Source organism: Bombina bombina, chromosome 4, assembly GCF_027579735.1.
Source record: "Bombina bombina isolate aBomBom1 chromosome 4, aBomBom1.pri, whole genome shotgun sequence".
Classification (NCBI taxonomy): Eukaryota; Metazoa; Chordata; class Amphibia; order Anura; family Bombinatoridae; genus Bombina; species Bombina bombina.
This window is the reverse complement of record NC_069502.1, coordinates 1,111,287,921-1,111,315,698: the sequence shown is the minus strand read 5'-3', so window position 1 is coordinate 1,111,315,698 and position 27,778 is coordinate 1,111,287,921. Positions and strand designations below refer to the sequence as shown.

The following is a 27,778-nucleotide window of genomic DNA, read 5'->3' as shown; positions in this document are numbered from 1 at the left end:
TAGTTTAAATATCTTGTAATTTGTTTTTTATTTTGTGTAATTTAGTGTTTGTTTTTTTGTAATTTAGGCAATTGTATTTAATTTATTTAATTGTATTTAATTTAGGCAATCTATTTAATTGTAGTGTAGTGTTAGGTGTTAGTGTAACTTAGGTTAAGTTTTATTTTACATTTTATTTTAGCTAGGTAGTTAGTAAATAGTTAATAACTATTTAGTAACTATTCTACCTAGTTAAAATAAATACAAACTTGCCTGTAAAATAAAAATAATCCCTAAGCTAGATACAATGTTACTATTAGTTATATTGTAGCTAGTTTAGGGTTTATTTTACAGGTAAGTATTTAGTTTTAAATAAGAATTATTTAGTTATTAATTGTAGGTTTTAATTAGATTTATTTTAATTATATTTAAGTTAGGGGGTGTTAGGGTGAGGGTTAGACTTAGGTTTAGGGGTTAATGAATATAATATAGTGGCGGCAACGTTGGGGGCGGCAGATTAGGGGTTAATAATTGTAGGTAGGTGGTGGCAATGTTAGGGGTGGCAGATTAGGGGTTAATAATATTTAACTAATGTTTGTGATGCGGGAGTGCGGCGGTTTAGGGGTTAATATGTTTATTATAGTGGCTGCAACATTGGGGCGGCAGATTAGGGGTTAATAAATGTAGGTAGGTTGCGGCGACATTGGGGGAGGGAGATTAGGGGTTAATAAGTATAATGTAGGTGTCGGCGATGTCGGGCGGCAGATTAGGGGTTAATAAATATAATGTAGGTGTTGGCGATGTTGGGGACGGCAGATTAGCTGTTAATAAGTGTAAGATTAAGAGTGTTTAGACTCGGAGCTCATGTTGGGGTGTTAGGTGTAAACATAAATTTTGCTCTACGCTCACTTCTTGCCTAATAATGCCGGGTTTATAAAAACCTGTAATACCAGCGCTGTAGGTAAGTGAACGGTGACAATAACGTGCAAGTTAGCACCGCACTCCTCATAACGCAAAACTCGTAATCTAGCAGTGTGTTTTGTATTGTATAATAATAGCCTGTTAAAATAAAATGAGGCATGTCAGGAGGTAAAAAGTTTCTAATATTATGACTTATTCATAGAGAACATTCCTTGCCAGCTGTGCTTTGTATCCATTCACCATCATGTTAATTATCTGCTAATACATTTTTAAAGAGATATAGATGTGAATCATACATCACAAAGTGATGGTAGATCCGAGAATTTAACAAATGCTAGGATTTACCATTACTAAAAATAAAGTGAACTTTAATTGATCAACTATGTGAAAAATGGTGCTAAGCTCACCCTTACTGTGCCATTGCACAGCACTAAACTCAATGGCTCTGGCCGCCCAAGGCCCATTGATTTCCTTCAATGAGGTGACGTTTGCACCTCTACACCAATAGCCATGTGTGTCAACTGACAGGTTTCTGTATACACACACGGCTATTGGTTTAGAGGTGCAAGCGGCACCTCATTAGTAGAAGATCGATGTGCTGTGGGCAGCCAAAGCCGCTGAGTTTAACGCTATGCAACGGCACAGAAAGGGGGAGTTTAGCACCCTTTGTTACATGGTTGATCAATTAAAGTCCACTTTATTTTTAGTTATGGTAAATACTAGCGTTTGTTAAAAGCTTGGATTTACCATCACTTTAGCAAAAAGGTACAAAGGCATAAAAGGGGTTAACAAGCAGCTATGGAAACAATATACAAGTTTGTTTAAGAAACTACCTACTGTGTAGATAACACGGCTTTCTAGATATGGTTAAAGCATTGTCTGCATAAGAGAGCCTCATGGATAGATATTGAAGAGCGCAAGGGAAGGGGGTTAGTTGCAAGATATGACTGGTGATCAGAGCAAAAGAAGAGAAAGTAACTAGTTTACCTGCCCCAGAGTAGATCTGAAACGAGAATAATATCAGATTGCTGACTGGTGAGGCAGGTACTGTGTTGTGTGATTGAGAAGGAACAAGTGATTAAAGGGACATAATACTCATATGCTAAATCACTTGAAACTGATGCAGTATAACTGTAAAAAGCTGACAGGAAAATATCACCTGAGCATCTCTATATAAAAAAGGAATATATTTTACCTCACAATCTCCTCAGCTCAGCAGAGTAAGTTCTGTGTAAAAAGTTATACTTCACCTGCTCCCAGCTGCAGGTAAAAATAAAAAAATGAAGAAATGAACAGCAGCCAATCAGCATCAGCAGTGCTGAGGTCATGAACTTTTACTGTGATCTCATGAGATTTGACTTAACTCTCATGAGATTTCATTGTAAGCTTCCTTTACCTGATTGGTGAAATAATATGAGAGTTCACGAGGCTCATCCTTTCAGCTGTCCTAGGACAGACACACTAAAATGCTGCTTAGAAATCCTTTACAATGGGATGTGGCTACTGAGGAACTTTTGAGGTAAAATATCTTTCTTTTTTACATAGAGATGTTCAGGATATATTTTCTAGTCAGCTTTTTACAGCTATGCTGCATCACTTTCAAGTGTTTAAACATTTGGGTATTAATGGCCCTTTAAATATGTCATTCCAGCTGTTAAAAAACCATAGATGTAACAATTTATGTAAAGTGCAATATTAAATTTGATTGAATAAACAAAATGGTGATTTTTCAATGTGTATGGCTGTGTACAAGAGTAAAAATTACACCGTAAAAGAAAACGTTGCTTCACAATAGACACCAAAACACGTTAAATCTACATTTTCACAAATAGGCTGCCTTTAAGTGACAGCGTAGGTTGCAGCACTTACTGTAAAACAAGGTGGTTCTACGTCTTCACACACTGCTCTGTGCAGTTGTTCCCTCTTTATGCATAGCACAGGGCTTTAGAACAAAAAAGTAATGGCACATTCCACTGTGCTTGTAGGGGGGCAGCTCAGGAGGGGGAGTACAGAACAGAAATACTCTTACTCCAAAGCAACAAAATAAATACAAGTTGTTTTTCTTTGTTTGTTTTTTTTAGTTTGTTTATTTCTTATTTCTTTGCGTTTTGTTTTTATAACAACCATTCCTAAATGCAAGTGCCCTGGGCAGTTGAACCACCCCTCGAAACGTCCGTGAGGAGGATTACTCAACTAGAGTAAGTTCCTGCCTGCATGGTGGTGTCACCCGAGTGCGGTCCACACACCCCACACCTGGTCATAGGATATTTGGTCACAGGACATTTGGTCATAGGACCATTTGTCTTAAGACTTTTTGAGCCCTGATATTACTATAATCAATAGTGACCATTTGTCTTATGACCAAAAGTACTATGACCAAATGTCTTTTGACCATATGTCTTATGACCAAATGTCCTATGACCAAAAGTCCTATGACCATATGTCTTATGACCAAATGTCCTATGACCAAAAGTCCTATGACCATATGTCCTTATGACCATATGTCCTTATGCCCATAAATCCTTATGACCAAAACTCCTTGTGACCATATGGCTATGGCCATATGTCCTAACACTATATATATATATATATATATATATATATATATATATATATATATAAAGCTATATATTTAAAATACATAAAAATGTTGCCCTATATAAATATTAATATTGAATAAAAATGATTTGTATTGTTTTCAGATATTTGACTGGAAAGGGCTCCAATGTGTGTGTGTGTTTGTATATGTGTATATATACTGTGTATATATATATATATATATATATATATATACATATATATATATATATATATATATATATATATATATAGCCATTTGCAGTTAAAAAGATTTTTACCATATTCCTTTAAACCCTTATAACTTTTTTTGTATTAATATGTATATGTATGATCAGATAGTGTATATATGGTGTATATATGAGTTTAAGTGTATTTTTAAATGCATTTATGTTGTTTGTTGCAACTTTTTTTTGGCCCTAACCCTTCACACGAGGTGCACTAACCTGACGAGCGCTAATTTAGTTTGCGTTCACTTTACTTCCAATTTGCAATACATGTGCAAGATAATAGGGGCGCAAAATTTTATTATCATGCATGTGCTAATGTTAGCCCGCCACTTGTAATCTAGCCTTTTTATATTTAACCCACAAAGAGAGGTTAAATGTATAACTAAAGCCGCGCTCAGGATCTACAAGCAGCTCCCAAGCAGAACACATCTGACAGTTGGGGGTGGTCATGCAAATGTCACTCCAATTTGACTCAGTGGTTATGTCCACTTATGTGTTTAACACTTGCAAAACTAAACTGAAGTCGCTAATGCAAAAATAACATTTTCTAAAGAGTAAGTTACTCTGTTAAAATTTCCTTTTAGCAAAGGTGATAAAACAGATTTAGTACTGATGTATAATAATGATAATATCATTATGCTGAGAATCAGGTACTGCTATTCTTGAGATCACTGAGGATTTATTATCACATTGCTGAGAAAACTTGCAACACAGTAATCTATAGAAGGCAACAAAGGTGTTATTGACCAAGTGATCAGGTGACCAGAGCATTAAGGGCACTTTAAATATTTATTAATGTCACCAGAGTAACAGAATGTTCATTTTTGTTCCGCGCTGACAGTTTTGCTTCTAAGTATTGGAGAGCAGTGGGAAGTCAGAGATAATGTGATTGATCTGTTTTAAAGCTCATGTTTCAGTCTTCAAGTAAATGTACTCTCTTAGTGAAAGGCCGAGATGTATAAAATGCTTTTGCTGGCAGTGCACCAAGATTAAGTGGTATACGGATGTGGCGTCAGTAAAGATAGGGCTAAATTAATTACAGAGCCTCTGTTATTTAAGTAATGCATTAACCCAATCACTCTGCTATACCCTGCGATTGGTTATGTATTGTCCTTGACATAAGCTTAGATTACAAGGGGAGCGTAAAAATGGTAGCGCAATGGTGCGCTAACGTTGCTAGAGCAGAATCCATAGTGTTCCCATTTTTACTTCCACATTACAGCTTGAATGTAATGTGAGTTTTCAAGTGAAAGACTGGGGGTCAGATAGTGTGCTAAATCTCTTACCTAAAAGACTTCTATGGGACACAATACAAAACTCAGGTCTGGATTTTGTTTGAGTGCTAACCCAAAGGTTTGTTAAGCTGAAGGTGTACAAAATCAAAAAAAGAAGAAGAAATTGAGTACTTCACACAGTATAAAATAAACATATATTTTAATATACATATATAACAAGGTGTTTGACTGAAAAGGGCTCAAAGGTGCATACGTATACATATCTGGGTGTGTATATGTGTGTGCGTTTTGTATATCTGTATATGTATGCGTATGTGTTTGTGTACATATGTATGTATGTGTGCACATATATATGTACACACATATACATGTATACATACATACACATACCTGTATAAACATATATACACACACAAATCCACACACATACATGTACACCTCTGAGCCCTTCTCAGCCCAACATTAATTTAAAAACAAACAAATATATATTTATATATATATATATATATATATATATATATATATATATATATATACAGTATATACATATATTACATTAAAAGCAAGATTACGAGTGGTGCGCAAACTGTATCGATATGGATATTTCGTGGCTCTTTTTGCATGACGGAGATAGCGCACATATTATGAGATGAAAATAAACATGTTTGCTTCAACGCAATCGAAATTTAAAACGCGTCAGTTTAGTGTGACTTCAGAGCTCTGGTTAAATGCTACATGAGACAACAAAGTTGCACAAAACACAAAAATACATTAAAAAGTACAGTTACACTCATAATAACACTGCCTGATAAAAATTATTAATAAAATTGCATTAAAAGATATAAGGGGTCAAAGATATGAGGTTTTAGGTGTTATCTGTGCTTAGGATCGTTATCATGCTGAAAAATAAAATAATTTCCAATCAGGCGCTTTCTAGAAGGAACGGCAAGATGAATTAAAACCTGGCTGTACTTTTCTGCATTCATGATCCCATAAATTCAGACAATATCGCCAACACCACTGCTACCCTTCCACAAAGACCATTCTTCGTCCTGATTAAGCTTCTTCTGATTGTAGAAAGGTCAACTTGGCATCCTGATGAAGCTGCCAGATGCTGAGCCAGGTTCTTGCTGGACTTCTTCCAGGCTCTCAAAGAAGAGACTCTGAGAAACTTCTCATCAGATTTTGAAAGTTTTCTTGGCTTTCCAGTCCTTTTTTTGTCCTTGACCTCTCCTGATTCTTCAAATTTCTTTATAACAGCTGGAATACCAGATCTTGAGCATCAAGTTTGTTTGCTGATTCCCCTTTGAGAGTGGCCTTTCTGATGCAAAAGTATGATTTTATGTCTAACAAATTCTGTGATCTTCAGCATTTTGAATGAAATGATGTGATTGAAAGTTGGTATTATTAGCTATTTTCCAATGAATTAAACTCATACTACATGTGTATGTAATGCTTAAGCATGTCTTGCAAGAACCTGGTATAATAGACCTTTTTACGGCAGTCATTTTGATATGAAATAGTAGGACAAATACAGATGTTAGCAATGACATTAATTATGGTTTCATTACATTTAAGGTTACACTCTCCAGGTTCCTGCTATTGCTCAAGTGTAAGGGGAGGTCACCCTAAATACTTGCCACTTTAGCCTATATAAGCATTTTTTTCTGATTTTTTTCATTTTTTTTTAAACTGTATACAAATATCCTATCTGGTTGTATTCTAATAAATAAATAATTATATATGGTTATTATACCATTGCTAAAACATCAAATCTAATGGTGGCCTAAGACTTTTGCACAGTACTGTATATATATATATATATATATATATATATATATATATATATATATATATATATATATATATGTATATATGTATATATATATATATATATATATATATTTTGTTTATTGTGGTTTAAAAATGTAGTAAGAAATGTATCTCCATTTTCCTTTATGAAATGCTTGATCATAACTAATGTGACAGATATATTTTAACTGAATCATAACTTAGGCTGAACAATTTTACACACTTATTATTTACTGTCTTTTAATGGACTATTAGCTATTTTATATTACATTACGGTTGTACTACTCAGTCTCCCCATATTGATTTGAGTATCTATTTATAAATGCACTTTAAGTGTGCGTTGCAGTACAAATCAATTTGTAGGGCACATGTCATATCTAAACAAAAAATACTACTAAGATTGCCTCTCAGTAAAGGCACATTTTAATACAAAAATTGGTTAGTCTCATAGTTAAATTCCCGTTCAAGGAGCATCGCAGCTTCTAAACAAAACATGATAGATGAATCAATTAGAAACGCCAGCCACACATAGCTACCAATCAGCCGCAGTTTTCTGACTGGGAGCAGCAATGAGCATGTTTCATAAGCACATAAACGCATAAGGCTAAATAACAAGTGGTGTGTTAGCATGGGACACGCAAACAGAAACTGCGCTAAATATGTGTATATGTGTATATATTTGTATATATGTTTACAGGTATATCTCACTTTACAGCGCTTCACTTTACAACGCTTTGCTAATACAGAGCTTTGTGGAGCTGAAGTTCAACCTCCAAGGATTTTGAAACAGTGCTGTAATCTTCGTGAGATTGCGAGAAAAGTGACTGGCACCATGTTGTTATGTGCAATTCACTTTGTTTAATGCATTACAGTGCAATCTGTGTCTCAGTGCTATAGTCTGACAAATTGTACTACAGTAATTGTCACTTTTTTACAGGTACAGTATTTATTGAATACTAATTGAATACTGTGCTGTGTTAGTGTTAAGCTAAACGTAGCACTATTGCACCCCTAATATGAGTTAGTTCAAACATGTTTTAAGGTTTTTAAACACACTGGCAAGTGAAAAGAAAGCTAAAACTGCTTTGTTTCACTTTAAGGCGGTTTTAACTTTACAGCGGGGCTCCGGTCCCTAACCTGCTGTATGAGTGGGGTATACCTGAAACGATCGTCTGGGGTTGTCATGTTCCTTGTTCAGAGGAGAATTGCCTGGTATTTCGGGGCTGGACTGACCTTACTTGGCGGGATCAGACTGATTTACTTCAGGAAAGTTTTCTTCTGTGAAAAGCACACTGGTCTAAAAGAGGCTGCTTCCGGGTGGTAAATCGCCATAGAACAAGCCACTGAGCTGTTGTTCGTTCCTGGTAGAGCGCTTCTCTCTTTGTATGGGGTATACCTGTATACATGTGTATTTATGTATTTATATGAGTAAATATATATGTGCTTAAATACACACATAAGGCTAGATTACAAGTGGCGTGTATTGTTAGCATGGGACGTGCAAACAGAAACTGTGCTAAATATGTGTATGTGCGTATATATGTGTATATATGTGTGTATATATGTGTATACATGTGTATTTATGTTTTTGGAAACAAAGAAATGAAGGAATCCGGCACTTCTTGAAACTTGAAGAACAAATGGCTTTATTGGCAAGTAAAATTAAAGGCAAAAGTAATGCATAGCAGCCCCAGCAATTCAATCATTGCGGCACAGCAAACAAAAGGTTAGCATGGATGGTGGTCACTAAAGCTGACGTGTTTCGGCATCCCACGCCGTAGTCATAGCATGACTAGCACATGTGTATTTATGTGTTTATATGAGTAAATATGTATGTGCACAAATACACACATAGGTCTAGATTACAAGTCGCATGCTATTTAGCGCTCCCGCATGAGCGTAAAAATTAGTAAAAAAAAAGACATCTTTTGGAACGCGCGGGATAGCATGCGTATTACATGTTGAAAGTAAAACTTTTGCGTGCAAGTAAAAGCCCACACATGTTAACTTCAGGACCTTGGATATTACTACTGCACTAACTTTTTCTTTCCATAGACTTTAATGGAGAGCACAGAAGAGGAAAACCTAACACTTTTCATCACGCGTTAACCCAGCAGGAGTTACTAATATTTCACAAACCGATGTTCTTCACACACAGAAATTTTTTATTATATATATATATATATATATATATATACTGTCATGGATGGTACAGCACTCACAGTAGTTAGATATACACAATTCTGCCCGGAGTGCATTTTAAGAGAATATACACAGTCCAGAAAGAAAGGCACTCACCGGGTCTTGAAATACAAAGATAACTTCTTTATTAACGTAACGTTTCAAGGTCTCCCTCATCCTCAAACCAATAAGCTTGCAAGCAGAGTGACTTACCAAACTTAAATAAACCTGGCGCCGCTAGCAAACAAGCGGAAGTCCCAGTGATCACGTGGTAACGCTCCACGTCATTGTTCACTATGGTAACCAGCAAGCTACTCGGCAAAGCCGCTGTGCGTGACATACTTACTGAACCATTAATAACTCTGTACATAGAAAGTGTAACATGGCAATAATATCCTATAGAGAAAACGATTATGAGGATATGAGCTGGATTGAAAAAAGGTATCTCACCCCCAAGGAAATATATAAATCCAAGTTGTACAGAATGAACTACACATAACCAGCAGGCAGATAAATATTTAACAGCATAAAAAGTACTAATAAGGCTGAGGTAAAGACAAGCAAATAAACAAGAACCAGCAAGTTACATTGCACTGTGCGGGCATCGCAGTAAACAGTTTTGTATGAAAGTTACAATGTTGTGAAAGACAGACATAGATGCAGCAAAGTGTATCAAATATTGTCAGTCCCCCAGACATGTAATCATAATTATTATACTGTAACAACAAAAGTCCAGCGCACCCGGCAGCAATGAGACTCAACAATTTGATATGCCTTGATATATACCTTTAATTCTGTTAGATGTTGATCACAGGGCTAGACAAAGCCAAATATGCCTGATGGCCAAACAGTCCAACACGCTAAAAGTAAGACAGCATATGACAGGCAGCAGTTAGGGAAAAGAAATAATGGTCAGACGCGTTTCCTTATGTTGTTACATAGCAATCCTCAGTGACCATGCCTGTTACCCACAATTCATTGCCTTTTATACACACCTGTGGTGCAATCTTTAGCACTTTGAAAAAACCTAATTAGTGAGTAGCCAATAAAAAAGGGGGAAAATAGAAATGTGGGAAAAGGAGATCACTGTGGTAACAATGCAACAAACATTTACAAGTGTATTGTCCAAAATGTCTAATACTTAAATAGATATACAGCAAAACAAAGCACTACTCCTATCTACAAAATAAGTCTAATAAATTTAAAAGTGTAATAACTTATACTGGCGTATAAGCATCTGATTTTGCAGAAAATGTATATATTTATTAAATAGAGCAGTGTCCCATTAATTAGTGGGATAATGAAAATAATAATAAAGTGAATAAATTAAAGCAAAAAACTGGATTTAGTGAATCGAGGATATTATAAAAATAATATAAGTAAATAAAAATTAAAAGTCAATAGGTACTAAGAACTCATTGATCTACAAAAAGTCTTACATCCCAATCAAAATTTAACCCTGTCGGCACTCTGGTGCCCAGCTGAAAAATCCAATAAACTTCTCTTTTGCTGAGAATAGTGCCTCTATTCCCACCTCTTGGGTGTCTAGGGATTAATTGAATAGCTTGGAATGTTAGCAATGAACTGTCTGAGTTGTGATATCGTTTGAAATGTAATGAAATGGGGGTGGTTGACTCTGGATCCTCAATTGAGCGTAAATGCTCAAGAAAACGATCCTTTAGCGCACGTGTCGTTTGTCCCACGTACTGCCTATGACACCCCCTGCAGGTCAAAAGATATATGACATAGCACGAGTTACATGTCATGTGCTCACGAATTTCAAAAATCTTGTGGCTATTGCTTGATTCAAAGCTTGTGCCAAAAGTAGCATAGGCACATGACTTGCATCTCGTACTGCCACATTTAAAGAAACCAGGTTTAATAGAAAGCCAATTCCTGTGTGACTGTTGCCTAGGCAACATGGAAGGAGACAATATGCTCCCTAAGGTTTGGGCCCTACGAGATACAAAACATACACCCTCTTTGACTATATCCACCAGGGTGTCGTCTGTGGTCAAAATTGGGAGTGCCTTTCTGATTATATCGCAGATTTTGCCATATTCCATGCTGTATGAAGTAATGAATTTTAATTGTTTAAACCTATCTGTATTCTTAGATCTACCAGACACAAGAAGATCTTTTCTATCAAGTAAATCAATATCCCGTTTAGTTTGTTGTAAATGATTAGGAGAATACCCTCTCTGGGCTAACCTTTCAGTTAATTCATTAGAGTGTTTTTCATAACTCAATTGATTGGTACAATTACGCTTCACCCTTAGGTACTGGCTCTTGGGAATAGATTGTATGGTATGCTTTGGATGACATGATTTTGCATTTAGAATGGTGTTTCCAGATGTGGATTTACGGAACAATTCGATGTCGATACACAAAGTCTGAAGATTCGAATGCAACTCAATGTCCAAAAAGGAAATTGAGTGTGCATTACTTTCCATGGTGAACCTTAAATTCAGATCATTGTTCTGTAAATACGCAATGGGACTACTTGGATGAGGCCTATAGACAGCTATTGGATGACTCCGTGTATGAGAAACTTAAAAATAACCCTGTGTTCTATTACAAATCGGCTCTTAAGACTATTTTGGAGCAGGCATTAAAAGATGGTATTATTCAACAAGCCAATTTTGATTTTCTATACACTGAGCACCCGGTATCTGCCATTTTTCACTATCTTCCAAAAGTCCACAAGCATCCTACACGCCCACCTGGCAGACCCATTGTGGCAGGGATAGGCTCTTTAAATGAGCCTCTTTCCCAACTGATTGATGGTTACTTGCAGCCCTTGGTCTTGAGTCTTATGAGCTACATTAGAGACACGTCTGATGTAATCACTCAAATTGAAAGCCTAGTTTGGCAAGATGGTTTCATTTTTGTAACTATCGACTTTGTCTCTTTGTATACTTGTATACCTCATGACAAGGGCAGCCAGGCAATTCGGTTCTTTTTGGACACATTTTCCACATATGATGTTGCTTTGAGGCGATTCATAGAGGTCTCCATTGAATATTTGTTGACCCACAATTATTTTCTTTTTGAGGGGGATTTCTATCTCCAGAGGCGTGGGACAGCAATGGGGGCAAAGTTTGCCCCTTCCTATGCCAACCTTTATTTGGGTTGGTGGGAGCTGTCCCATGTCTATGGAGATGGGAATCCCTACAGAGAGTTTATACATTATTTTGGTCGTTACATAGACGACATTTTGTTAATTTGGAAGGGTCCAGCAGACCTACTTGAATCGTTTCTTGCGTATTTACAGAACAATGATCTGAATTTAAGGTTCACCATGGAAAGTAATGCACACTCAATTTCCTTTTTGGACATTGAGTTGCATTCGAATCTTCAGACTTTGTGTATCGACATCGAATTGTTCCGTAAATCCACATCTGGAAACACCATTCTAAATGCAAAATCATGTCATCCAAAGCATACCATACAATCTATTCCCAAGAGCCAGTACCTAAGGGTGAAGCGTAATTGTACCAATCAATTGAGTTATGAAAAACACTCTAATGAATTAACTGAAAGGTTAGCCCAGAGAGGGTATTCTCCTAATCATTTACAACAAACTAAACGGGATATTGATTTACTTGATAGAAAAGATCTTCTTGTGTCTGGTAGATCTAAGAATACAGATAGGTTTAAACAATTAAAATTCATTACTTCATACAGCATGGAATATGGCAAAATCTGCGATATAATCAGAAAGGCACTCCCAATTTTGACCACAGACGACACCCTGGTGGATATAGTCAAAGAGGGTGTATGTTTTGTATCTCGTAGGGCCCAAACCTTAGGGAGCATATTGTCTCCTTCCATGTTGCCTAGGCAACAGTCACACAGGAATTGGCTTTCTATTAAACCTGGTTTCTTTAAATGTGGCAGTACGAGATGCAAGTCATGTGCCTATGCTACTTTTGGCACAAGCTTTGAATCAAGCAATAGCCACAAGATTTTTGAAATTCGTGAGCACATGACATGTAACTCGTGCTATGTCATATATCTTTTGACCTGCAGGGGGTGTCATAGGCAGTACGTGGGACAAACGACACGTGCGCTAAAGGATCGTTTTCTTGAGCATTTACGCTCAATTGAGGATCCAGAGTCAACCACCCCCATTTCATTACATTTCAAACGATATCACAACTCAGACAGTTCATTGCTAACATTCCAAGCTATTCAATTAATCCCTAGACACCCAAGAGGTGGGAATAGAGGCACTATTCTCAGCAAAAGAGAAGTTTATTGGATTTTTCAGCTGGGCACCAGAGTGCCGACAGGGTTAAATTTTGATTGGGATGTAAGACTTTTTGTAGATCAATGAGTTCTTAGTACCTATTGACTTTTAATTTTTATTTACTTATATTATTTTTATAATATCCTCGATTCACTAAATCCAGTTTTTTGCTTTAATTTATTCACTTTATTATTATTTTCATTATCCCACTAATTAATGGGACACTGCTCTATTTAATAAATATATACATTTTCTGCAAAATCAGATGCTTATACGCCAGTATAAGTTATTACACTTTTAAATTTATTAGACTTATTTTGTAGATAGGAGTAGTGCTTTGTTTTGCTGTATATCTATTTAAGTATTAGACATTTTGGACAATACACTTGTAAATGTTTGTTGCATTGTTACCACAGTGATCTCCTTTTCCCACATTTCTATTTTCCCCCTTTTTTATTGGCTACTCACTAATTAGGTTTTTTCAAAGTGCTAAAGATTGCACCACAGGTGTGTATAAAAGGCAATGAATTGTGGGTAACAGGCATGGTCACTGAGGATTGCTATGTAACAACATAAGGAAACGCGTCTGACCATTATTTCTTTTCCCTAACTGCTGCCTGTCATATGCTGTCTTACTTTTAGCGTGTTGGACTGTTTGGCCATCAGGCATATTTGGCTTTGTCTAGCCCTGTGATCAACATCTAACAGAATTAAAGGTATATATCAAGGCATATCAAATTGTTGAGTCTCATTGCTGCCGGGTGCGCTGGACTTTTGTTGTTACAGTGTTACTTTGGTGGGCGTGGATGGAGCGCTCCTTTTTCCTTCGCACCGGAGCAGATGAGTGAACGTACATACGTCATCAGGATGTCTAGCAAGAAAGTGGGTGTGTATACTACGTGAAGAGCGTCACGTGATCGGATTCGACACGCTGCTGTGTCTGAGCGCTTCCCTGGTTGCGAGTGCATAATTATTATAGTCTGGAACCCCCCAATGTATCACATTAAGCACATGATAGACAACCTAACAATCTATAGCATAAAAGGTATACTATATATACAATACTGCATACATCCAAGGCTAAAGATTACTCAATGTATGACAATTGGTATAGATAATAATAATAGGGGATGGGGTGGGGGGAAATATCCAACCCCAATTTCTTCCCCTGCTTACAGGCAATATATATACATATAAAATCTTATATATTGCACGGTACGGATCGACTCTCAACAAGGAGGATCAGGGACTCTCATAATCAAAACATGTGGTAGAAGTTCTCCTGGCTGGTGTTGCAGGATTCAACCTGACCCAGGAGCAAAAAGACCCATGTAGACACAATTTGACACATAAAGAGATATTGGCTTTATGGAATCTACAGGAGGATACTTCTATTATTTTACGAGAGGCGGACAAAGGAGGGGCAATAGTGGTGTAGGACTATACTGAATACCGCACCTAAATGATGAGGCAGATAATGATCAGAGTAGATACAGAAAATTAAGGGGTGACCTGACTACAGCCTTCAAGAAAAAGATAGATACCATGCTGCACCATATGCAAGATATGGAGTACCTTGATATGGATATAGGAACTTATATGACAGTGGATTTTCCACGGATACCGGTCATATATATTTTACCCAAGATCCATAAGAGCCTGCAAGTACCCCCAGGAAGACCCATAGTATCTGCTATTGGATCTATCCTAAAGCTCATTGCCACTTTCCTGGATTACCTGTTACAGCCTCTGGTGAAGAACATGGATACATTCCTACTAGATTCAGGATCCATGATTGATATGCTAAACCGAATATCTGACGTACAGGATGATACGGTGCTGGTCACACTGGACATGACCAGCCTATACACTGTTATACCCCATGCTAAAGGGGTGGAGGCGGTCATGAGGCAGCTGGCACGATACCCATACATTGGTCCACCGGTACAAGTCATCAGAGAATTACTCCTGGTCTGTCTTGAAATGAATTACTTTTGTTTTGAAAAATAATTTTACGTGCAAATAGCAGGTACAGCCATGGGGTCGAACGTGGCACCCATCTATGCCAATTTATTCATGTCGGAATTTGAGACAGTGAGTACCACGTTATTTACAGATGAACGGATAACATTGTTCAAAAGATACATAGGCAACCTGTATTTATTATGGCATGCAATGGAAGAGGGTCTCATGCAGTGGCTCGAAAACCTTAATATAGCACACCCACCATTAAAGTTCAAAATGACATCAAGTTAGGACACTGTGGATTTCCTGGACTTAAGGATTTTTAAGAAAAATGAGCGATTACAAACTACCCTATATACCAAGGAAACTGATAAAAACTCACTCCTTCATGCACACAGCTGCCATCCATCTGCTCTAAAAAGGGCTTTAACCAACTCGCAGTTCAAACGATTCTGATCTGAGACAACAGATCGAGAAGATGCAACAGAAATGTCAGCAAAGAGGGTATAAACACGGACACCTGAAAGAAAGATATTACCAAAACTGATCAGCAGAGCCTCCTATCATCAAGAAGTATTGAAAGATAACAAGTTGACATTTACCACCACACATGATGTGGATAAGCATATCCTGGTTGATAGCTTGAGACGTAATTGGTCCATAATCAACACGGATAAAGAACTATAGATTACAAGGTAAGACTTCTCAGCATTAATGCAATGTATACAGCAAATGGTATTATACGTAATGTACATATAGGTGAAACCAACTCTATCAATGAGTCCCACTCATGCGGACGTCACCTGTATAGTAGAATTTCCAAGTATAAATATCAAAAAGGTAAGATGGCACCCTCTCAGTGTAGAATGATCCTGTAATATTCAGTTGCTGGAATATGGCAGTCCTGTTTACACATTCAAACACCGAACATCCGTATGCACAGAGTGTTACAATCCAGGGCCTTCCTAAGTACCAGCGTGATACCGGTTTAACAGGCATGTACTTCCATTGTTGCTAGGGCTCTCCAAACCCCTAATTTAAAAGTCACAGAAAGGAAACAGATTCCGCAGCAATGGTGTAAAGAAGGACTGTGAGAGATTTGCAAGTAAAATTGTATTTAATACATCTCAAAGCGTGTATAACATAACAGGCACAGCAAAACAAACCCGCTCAAAGCGGGTTTGTTTTGCTGTGCCTGTTATGTTATACACGCTTTGAGATGTATTAAATACAATTTTACTTGCAAATCTCTCACAGTCCTTCTTTACACCATTGCTGCGGAATCTGTTTCCTTTCGGATAAAGAACTACCCCTATATGGATCATCTCCCCCAAGAATTGGGTATCACAGAGCTAGATCCCTCAGAGATCAGCTAATTTACAGACGGACCCTAGGAGATGCTACATCAAAGATACATGGCTAAAAGCAAAACCAGGATGCTACTGCTGTGCAAGCTGCACAACATGTGGAGGTCTCGCTACAGGGGATACGTTCAGACACCCCTACACAAATAGGAGTTTCAAGATTAAACACAGGGTGATATGAACCACCACCCACATAGTCTATCTCCTCCATTGTAGATGTGGGTTATTCTATGTTGGCAAAACGGTGGAAACCTAGGAACCAGGATGGCAAACCACAGATCCTCAATAAGAACAGCCCTCGACAAGGGGACATCGGACCAACCTGTGGCCAGGCATTTTGCTCAAGCCAAACACAATGTGGCCAACCTTAAGTATATAATCATAGATCATATACCACCACCCACAAGAGGAGGGGACCATGCTAAGATGTTTTTACAACGGGAGGCACGGTGGATATATGAGTTGGGGACAATGGCACCACGAGGCCTGAATGTCCATCTGGACTGACATTGTTATATATAGAAACTTCTACCGCATGTTTTGATTATTGTTGAGAGTCCATGATCCGTACCATGCAATATATAAGATTTTATATGTATATATAGTACCTGTAAGCAGGGGCAGAAATGGGGGGGGGGTATTTACCCCCACCCCCTCCCCCTATTATTATTATTATCTATACCATTTGTCATACAATGAGTAATGTTTAGCCTTGGATGTATGCAGTATTGTATATATAGTATGCTTTGTATGCTATAGATTGTTAGGTTGTCTATCATGTGCTTAATGTGATACATTGGGGGGTTCCAGACTATAACAATTATGATTACATGTTATCTGGGGGACTGACAATATTTGATACACTTTGCTGCATCTATGTCTGTCTCCCACAACATTGTAACTTTCATACGAAACTGTTTACTGCGATGCCCGCACAGTGCAATGTAACTTGCTGGTTCTTGTTTATTCGCTTGTCTTTACCTCAGGCTTATTAGAACTTTTTATGCTGTTAAATATTTATCTGCCTGCTGGTTATGTGTAGTTCATTCTGTACAACTTGGATTTATATATTTCCTTGGGGGTGAGATACCTTTTTTCAATCCAGCTCATATCCTCATAATCGTTTTCTCTATAGGATATTATCGCCATGTTACACTTTCTATGTACAGTATTTTTAATGGTTCACTAAGTATGTCACACACAACGGCTTTGCCAAGTAGCTTGCCGGTTACCATAGTGATCAATGACGTGGAGTGTTACCACGTGATCACTGGGACTTTTGGTTGTTTGCTAGCGGCGCTGTGAGTGGGGATGCCGGGTTTATTTAAGTTTGGTAAATCACTCTCAGCTAGATTACGAGTTTTTGAACATTAAGTGGGGTATCGCTTGAAAACTACGTTAGCCCACTTGAAAAGTATGCACAAAAAGTACTTTAGACCCAGACTATTGGGCAGTATAGTTCCAAAAAAGGTTTAAAATATAACTTTTATTGGCTTTAAACATTAAAATGAAGGTAACACACACATAAAATCAACACAGATACTGACTCATGTGATTAGTAAAAGGTAAGTAGCGATTGTGGGGATGATTGTGAGCGTTTGGGCGCTCCATTTTTAACTTGCCAGACACTGGCCCGCTTGTGATTTTGCTCTGCACTTTCAAAAAAATCTTTTCTTTTTTTTTGATGTAGCTAACTTGTTGTACAGTCTGGGTTGTGCCAGACTTAGCTAGAGTTACAGATTTATATTTTTTCAGAGCACTAGCTGATATATTCCTTTGCGAACACTAGCAATAATGAATATATACAAAATGACTCACTGACCCATATGAGCGGGGCATTATTAAACTAGCCTGAGTACCTAAGTGACTGTACTGTAAGGGTAAGAGTCTAAGGAATACTAAAATACTAACAATTGATAATACATCTGAAAGATCGATACTGCAAACATATGCATAGCAGAACTTATAATGTCATTGTTGCACAGGTTATAGATGACCAATAATAGTTACACTATTTGCTTAAGATCTCCATCTGAAATAGAGGAGTAGAATTATATAAACACTGCTTGCTCTTTTATGACAGCATATTGGAAAATAGATTTAACTTTACACGTGTGAAAGCATTACATATCATAATGAGAGGGCAATAACAACCACCTCATTTATAGATTTCAATTTAAAATTTAAAATTAAGTATGTGGCCAAATGATTTGAACGATTACTAATGTGCATTCAAGGTATAGGGGGATATTTATCAAAGGTCTGTTGGGCCTGATGTGACAGTACGGATCAGGGTTGACAGACCTCGCTGAATGCGGAGAGCACTACGCTCTCGGTATTCAGCATTGCACCAGCAGCTCTTGTGAGCTGCTGGTGCAACGCAGCCCCCTGCAGATTCGCGGCCAATCGGCCGCCAGCAGGGGGTGTCAATCAACCCGATCGTACTCGATTGGGTTGAATTGTGGCAATCTCTGTCCGCCTCCTCAGAGCAGGGGGACAGGTTATGGAGCAGCGGTCTTTAGACTGCTACTTCATAACTGGTGTTTCTGGCGAGCCTTAAGGCTTGCCAGATACACAGTGCTTCAAGCTCAGTACGGAGGTTGATAGATATGCCCCATAAGGGGATTCTGACAACACTGGTACAATAGTTGCTATTGTTGGCAACAATTACGTTTAAGTCTCACATCTTGCTTATTATTATATTGGAGCATAAAATAGAGATGCAATAAACGTACTAATAGCAATATTTAATCAAACACCAGTATTTAACCGAACACTTTTATTTAAACATAAAGTGATTTGGATTACACAAATATAGATAATAAACATATTAACCTCTAAACCGCCGCACTCCCCCATTACAAACACTAGTTAAATATTACTAACCCCTAATCTGCTGTCCCTAACATCGCCGCCACCTACCTACATTTATTAACCGCGCCCCCAACTTCGCAGCCACTATACTAAATTTATTAACCGCTAAACCTAAGTCTAACCCTAACACCCCCTAACTTAAATATAATTAAAATAAATCTAAATAAAAAATACTATCATTACCTAAATAATTCCTATTTAAAACTAAATACTTACCTATAATAATAAACTCTAAGCTAGCTACAATATAACTAATAGTTATATTGTAGCTAGCTTAAGGTTTATTTTTATTTTACAGGCAAGTTTGTATTTATTTTAACTAGGTAAAATAGTTAATAAATAGTTATTAACTATTTACTAACTACCTAGCTAAAATAAATACAAATTTACCTGTAAAATAAAACCTAACCTGAGTTACACTAACACCTAACCTTACACTATAATTAAATAAATTACATTTATTAAATGCAATTACCTAAATTATAAAAAAAAACACTAAAATACACAAAATAAAAAACAAATGACAAGATATTTAAACTAATAACACCTAATCTAATAGCCCTATCAAAATAAAAAAGCCCCCCAAAATAAAAAAACCCTAGCCTAAACTAAACTACCAATAGCCCTTAAAAGGGCCTTTTGCTGGGCATTGCCCCAAAGAAATCAGCTCTTTTACCTGTAAAAAAAATACAAACAACCCCCCAACAGTAAAACCACCACGCACACAACCAACCCCCTAAATAAAACCCTAACTAAAAAATCCTAACCTCCCCATTGCCCTGAAAAGGGCATTTGGATGGGCATTTCCCTTAAAAGGGCATTTAGCTCTATTGCTGCCCTAACCTAAAAATAAACCCCCCAATAAACCCTTAAAACAACCTAACACTAACCCCTGAGGATCCAATTACAGTTTTGAAGAGCTGACATCCATCCTCAACAAAGCCGGGAGAAGTCCTCAGTGAAGCGGGAAGAAGTCCTCAACGAAGCCGGGAGAAGTCTTCATCCAAGCTGGCAGAAGTTGTCCTCCAGACGGGCAGAAGTCTTCATCCAGACGGCATCTTCTATCTTCATCCATCCGGCGTGGAGCGGCTCCATCTTCAAGACACCCGGTGCAGAGCATCCTCTTCCATCGAAGTCTTCTTCCAGAATGAAGGTTCCTTTAAATTACATCATCCAAGATGGCGTCCCTTAGATTCCGATTGGCTGATAAAATTCAGCCAATCGGAATTAAGGTTGAAAAAATACTATTGGCTGATGCAATCAGCCAATAGGATTGAGCTTGCATTCTATTGGCTTATTGGATCAGCCAATAGGATTGAAGTTCTCTGTGGGAAATGTGTGTGAAAGCCTGCTGCCCTATGGTCTACTGGCCACTGTCCCAATGCTGGCACCTTAAGACTACAGTACGATCCCTGTAATACACACTATAAATGCTAGAAAATTAATTGCGCTATGCACTGACCCTGTATTGAATATTTCCTTGTAGTATTAAAACATAGTATATATATATATATATATATATATATATATATATATATATATATATATATATAAATATATATATACACTTATTGTATGTTTGTAGTATACCTTATGTGCTTATACAGATATAAACAAGAACAATGATTAAAAAAATAATAATAGATAAAAAAAATAATTGATGGCACTAATACTAAATTGTCAAAAATTGATCTTAGGGCAGTACTCTGCTGTAGGCACAGTTCCTAATGCTGTATTGTATATTGGTGAATACCACAATACCTTTAATTAGTTACCCATATGAAGGGGTTAACTAATACAGTTCCATATAGTTTTCCTCCTTTTAGTCTTTACTTTCTTGTGAAGACCCACAATATTGGATACTAATGATGATGTTGAAAGTAGTTGAAACTTGGACTTCTTAATAAGGTTTAGATATTTAGATATATTTCTTTAAATTGCAAGATGGAATCACAGCGTCACGTCTATGCCGCCTTAATCCAGCTAGGTTTTCCTCGAACCTTGGCTCTGGTGCAGTAACATAAGAGAGAAGAAAAGAAAATGCGCACAGGGCAAGACTCAAGCGAAAAGATTTTATTGCAAATAGCTGCACACGCAAGTATTTTTGCACTTACTAGAGCAAAGAATAAAAAGGCATTCAAGTGAAGCGCTATGTTCTTACAGCTCCTTGTCTCTCATAATAGGCTCAGTTGGACTGCCTTTTCTTCAGCTGTAACAGGTAACGTCTGGCAAAGTTTCCGGATCCTGTACCAGGATACTCTGTAGCTCGTGGGGACAAACTGCTTGTAAGTCACCAACCCCTCTGGGTGATATGCCAAAGCCTAACGCGTTTCCCCCGATCTTTGGCTTCTTCAAGAGGCAATTTTTTTTTTACAGATAAACCCGGTATTGCGCCTTTTCTATTTAAAGGCATAGTAGCCAATCATGGTAAAGGGGTGTGTTGTATGACCAATCATGGTTGGTGGTGTGTTCGGTGACTCTGTGTTTACATTAGTTCTTAGTGAGTCGAGCACAGTATATACTGAGCCCGGAATGGCTTACTAAATTGGTGAATGTTAAAATGTAAACAGTAAAACATCGAATTAAAACATTGGTTGTAAAAATGTTACATACATATTAATATATAAAATTATTCAGAGTATTAGAATAAAAAAATCTACCCGCACAAGCTGTAAAGTTTGCACTAGACACTGTTGTCTTATACAATTAAAACTCTCTATTGTCATCTGAAAAAATGTAGATAAAAATAGTAACAATAAACATCGTTGATAAAAATACAATTATAGAATTTGACACACTTCTCAAAAATGAAACGACCCTACTTATATACAATTCATTGTTGAGAAAATTTCTTCCTAACAGCAATAATGTAAAAAACCTATAGTACTTTGATGTCGGGTCACCTGCGTAACGTTAACTAATGAAATACCAACATGCTTATAAATAGAATGTATTGAAAATAGTACCTAACATGTTACCTTATTATATATCGTACCAAAACTCTAAACGTTTGCTTGATAATATCAATCATAGTTGTAAATGGTGAGATAACCTAAACTGATTTTACGCAAAAATTTGCATTTGTGGAATGAATACTACAAACATAATTATCCTGATTGTTGCAACAAAATAACCTAAAAACACGCTTTAACAGACTAGGTTAAGCCTTTGGTTGCAGCGTCGATATTATTATTGAGTGATTAAAAAACAGACAGAAACTAATCTATATAGAATAAAAAGCAGCAGCCTGGTGACTACGAAAAATACATGCTTGTATGGGAAAAGTAGTCACAATGTGAAGTTATAACCCGGAATTTGTCTAGGTAAAGATGTTGGTATTAATTTCCCCATCTTTTATAATGTGTATTAATGCAAATGTAATTTTAGATGTGGATTAAAGTTTTATTTACATAAGTCTGCTACATCTATGTCAATATTTAGACCTAGAGACTGTAATGTCTTTAGTTTATAAATCCAATTAGTTTCTAGTTTTCTTAGTTCAAGCAACCTATTAGGTTTTGATTGAGGGACCCAGTCTATGATCTGTATTCTTAAAGAACTAGGTCTGCTTCCATGGTAGTCAAAAAAATGTTTAGGAACACTATGTTTGACTAATTTTTCTTTAATGTTATAGATGTGTTAATTAATTCTACGCCTAGCTTTCCTTTTTGTGCAGCCAACATATAAGAGGCCACACCCACATTCCAATAAATATACAATATATGTAGAATCACAGTTACTTTTAAACATGATATTAAATGTTTCAGTTGATTCGCTGTTGTGGAAGGTTGATGCTTTATTTATGTGTTTACACATATTACAACTTGTTTTGCCACACCTCATGGTGCCTTTCCATTCTTTTAACCAATCTCCTCCCTTAACAATATATATATTTTTATTGGATGATTTTATTCTGCTGGGGGCCAATAAGTTTTTATGGCTTTTGCCCTTTTTAAAAAATAATAGTGGGTTTAATATCTAAATATGGCCCTAGGAGGGAATCAGATCTTAACAGAGGTCAATGTTTTTTTAAAATGTTTTCTAACTTCTTGGAGCCTTCACTGAAGGTGGTAATAAATCTTATCGGGTTGTTTTTGATAGACTGAGATTTTATTAGTCCATTATGTACGTTGGTCCCTAAAGCTGCTGAATTTTCATTAATCTTACTGAAGAAAGACTTTCTATCTCTGGATGCTGCTTTACGTTGTATAACATCTTGGCTGTAACCTTTGTCAGTAAATTTCTAATTTTCTTTTCTAGAATGTTTGCTTCTGTTTCGAAGTCAGCTGTATGGGTGCAGTTTCTTTTTAATTCTTAAAAATTGGCTGTGTGGAACATTGTTTATCCAGCTACTTTTATGTGCGCTCTTGGCCTGTAAAAAACTGTTCCGATCCGTAGTTTTTCTATGATTCCTCACTGCTATTTTTCCAAATTTGTCTTTAAATAACATCAAATCTAAAAATTAAATCTGTTCTTTTGAACATGGTTTTGTGAAAGATAAATTAAAATCATTGCTGTTTATATGATCCATGAATTTATCAAACCCTTCAAATTCTCCCATCCATAGAATGATAGTCATCTATGTACCTAGCATATGATAGTATATTGCCGGTATATGGATTATTATTCCAGATGTACTCATTCTCAAATGCATTAACATATAAGTTTGCATATGATGGGGCAAATGTTGTCCCCATCGCCGTTCCCCTTGTTTGCTGATAAAATTTGTTTTGAAAAGTAAAATAATTATGATATAAAATAAAACCTATACTATCAATTATGAATTGTACATGATTTGAAGGAATAGACCATTTGGATAGCTCTGTTTTTGTTTTCTGCATATCTTTGCCGTGTGGAATACACGTATAAAGTGCTGCAATGACACATGTGAGCCAGATCATATCTTCCTCCCAAGTGATCCTTTCAAATTTTGTAATTACCTCAGTTGTATCTTTAAGGTATGCTTTTGTAGATTTAACTATTAGTTGAAGGAAAAAGTCTACATATTTCGATAAACTATCTGTGATGGACCCAATACCAGATATTATTGTTCTTCCTGGGGGATTTAACTGGTTTTTGTGCACCTTTGGCAAATGGTATATAATTGGGACATTGGGTTGAGGGGTAGAGATATATTTGTACTCATTTTCATTGAGAATACCTTCTGCTTTATTTAATAATTTATTAAGTTCCTTATTGTTCTGTTGGGTCTTTGGGCAGGATTTTATAAGTTTCGCTATTCATTCATTTGATCATTGTTTTCTAGGCCTAAATCTTCTGACTCTATATAGTATCAATTGAAATTGCCTCTATTTTATGAGTTTTTGAGAAAATATATATTTAGTGTTAGTTTCCTAACATATTTGTGTACATCCACAAACATTTCAAATTTGTTGTGTTTAGATTTGGGCGCAAAGTTGAAGCCTTTCCGGAGGAGATTAATATCATTAAAATCTAAGTTGATTTCTGCTAAATTAAAGATATCATTCTTAGCTACATTCAAACTTTTCTTATTCTCCCTGTCTGCCTGTACGAGTTTCCCTGCTCTATTTCCTTTTCTTCTCTTTCTAAAGATCTTTTCCTTTGTCTTGTTCTGTTTTGTAGATTTGGAGGGTTGTGATTTCTTATGTGTTCTGCTCCTAAAAAATGTTGGATCTCATGTGTTTCTTTTGGCCTTGCCCCTCTCTTTTCCCAAGTTGAAACGTTTTATTGGTTTGAATTGTGTGATAATGTTTCAAACTTATTGCTGGTTGAAAAATGTGAATGGTGATGAAGATTTGTATTATCACTATCTCTATAACTATCTCTCCGTCTCCATTGCAAATGTTGGTTGGGAAAGTTTTGTTTGTTCTGAGGATTATAATCCATAACATTCTTGTTTTTGGTGTTCGTGTTATGATTCATATGTGTATGATAGTTGTTTGAGTTGTAATTCTTGTATTTAGACGTTTCGTAGTGTCCTCCTTGTTTATTGTGATTCATATTGTGATGGTATGTATGGGAATTCATTCTATTTTCCCTATATTGTTGCATATGAACTCTTCTATGTAAAGTTATAGGTGTGGCAGGTCTATGATCTACCGTCTGAATGTTACTATTGATTGTAACATTATCTGAATTTCTGATGGAAGATTCACCCTCCTTGTGGTTTTTATAGGTATAAACCTTATTATTTTTAAAATCCTCAATATCTCTCCTTAGCATTTTCTCTAAGTTCTCTATCAAGTTGACCGACTCTAAATTGAATGCTTTTATTATGGTGAACCAATTTTTCGATGTTTTTATATGGTTGGATTTCATCAAGTTCAATTTTTAGTCTTTTTAAACTATGTTCCCTATACTTGTTCAAAATTTTGATGAATTTATTTGAGCATTCATAAGATTCTGCCTCCCACTCAGTGGTGAATTGCACCTCATCTAAGTCAAAAGCAGGTTGTTTGAGTACTCTTAGACCTCTGGGGACTACCTTATGTGTCAGGTAATTTTCTAAAAGAATTAAATCTTGCCAATCCCTGGCATCCTGACACAGAAATTTTTCCAAAGTTTTAAAAAGTTCCTGGGTCATTCTCCACTGTGTTGACACCCTCCACAGTGGAATTTAATACATTTAGATCCCTATTTCTATTAGCTCTATGTGGATTATTACCAAACTCTTTAAGTACTACATTGAACATATTATCTGACATTGTTTCAGCTGTTGATTTAGCCATAGGTTCAGACACATAAGCAGCAATAATAAGGAAGAATTTGTTATACACACTATAAACGCTAGAAAATTAATTGCGCTATGTACTGACCCTGTATTGAATATTTCCTTGTAGTATTAAAACATAGTATATATATATATATATATATATATACATATATACACCCACTTATTGTATGTTTGTGGTATACCTTATATGCTTACACAAATATAAACAAGAACAATGATAAAAAAATAATAATAGACAAAAAAAAAAAAATTTGAAGTACGGTCCCTGTGTCTATCTGTACAGCCGTGGATCCCACTGAGATCCTCCATCTGTTGTCAGCATCCGTGCTAACCCGTAACCAGCTTCTATTATGGCGGGCGTCCTCATCGACCTGTGGCAAGCTCAGGCTCCTCCTTCCCATACACCCAATCACTGCTGTATTTTCCAGATACCTGCTCTGCTAAACTCAGCAAGCAATAGCTTTGAAGAACTGGCTGGGGTTAAATCAAGATGAAAAGAAACTAAGGTACTTTGTGGTTGATAAGTAAAACCAATTTTATTAGGGCATGTTAAAACATGGGTACCGCAACCCCAGAACACACAAGCAAGCAGGCGTAGCATTGAATGGCTTACGCGTTTTGGCTTACATAGCCGTAAATATTTCTATATAAATATTTACAAAGTGTGTATTTTATGTTTATTTTTGCAAAGGTATATATAAATATATATATATATATATAAATAAAAAAATATATATATATTTATATATGTATATATGACAAAGTAAAATATATCTCTAACTAGTAGCGGTATAAGCTTTGAAACATAGAGCACAAACACAGTAATCATATAATCTATGATTGATTTGAATCATAGAGCACAAACACAGTAATCATATAATCTATGATTGATTTGAATCAAACAATACAAACACGAAATGTTAAAAAACTATTAGACTAGTTCAGCTTAAATTATTCAACTTATTCAAATAAGAATCTCAATGGCCTCAAATAAAACCGCACCAGCTGCTATATGTTCAGTACCCAAAAGAAACAGAGTATCCTTTCCCTAGATACTCCTAAAAGGATAGATATACAAAAAGAAGTAATGGATATGAATTCAGCGCTTAGTGCAAAATAGAACAGACCATCATAGTTTAACACACCATATACAAAATACAATACAGTGCATAAGTGATGTTGTGTATATAAACACAAGAGATGGTAAAAAAAGTCCTATTTAAAGTTCAGGTGATATAACTGGTAGACTGGATACGAAGTTCCCCTTGAGGAAGTCTACTCACAATATTCCACCTTAATCTGGTCTTCCCATTAGACTCTGATCGTTATCCACAGGTGTGTCTTCCTTTGTTTCCTCAGCTGACTGAAGTCTCAATACATCATAAGGGCGAGAAAGTACACAAAATCCCGTAATAGTGCAACACCGTTTATTGATGCAATATAACAGATTAAAAAGTTTAAAATGCACATTCACATATATTACCCCCAAGGTTATGAGGTAACATACAAGCCTCTAAGCCTGTGCTGATATCTGGTAACAGTGCAATCTTGCTAACACCCGACTGGCTGCTTCCATGAACGTTTTAACAAAATATTTAGATCCAGCAATGTACGGCCTTTGTAAATTTGCCTTCTTCATCAGAGGTACCAGCACTGGCTTAGAGGCTTGTATG

At 36.4% G+C, this 27,778-nt stretch overlaps 1 protein-coding gene across 1 annotated transcript in view; it reads left to right on the top strand.

The window, feature by feature from the left end:
• The window catches only part of KCNH1 (potassium voltage-gated channel subfamily H member 1), an 867,393-nt gene that overhangs the window by 480,762 nt on the left and 358,853 nt on the right, over window positions 1–27,778 (top strand). The window lies entirely within an intron of this gene.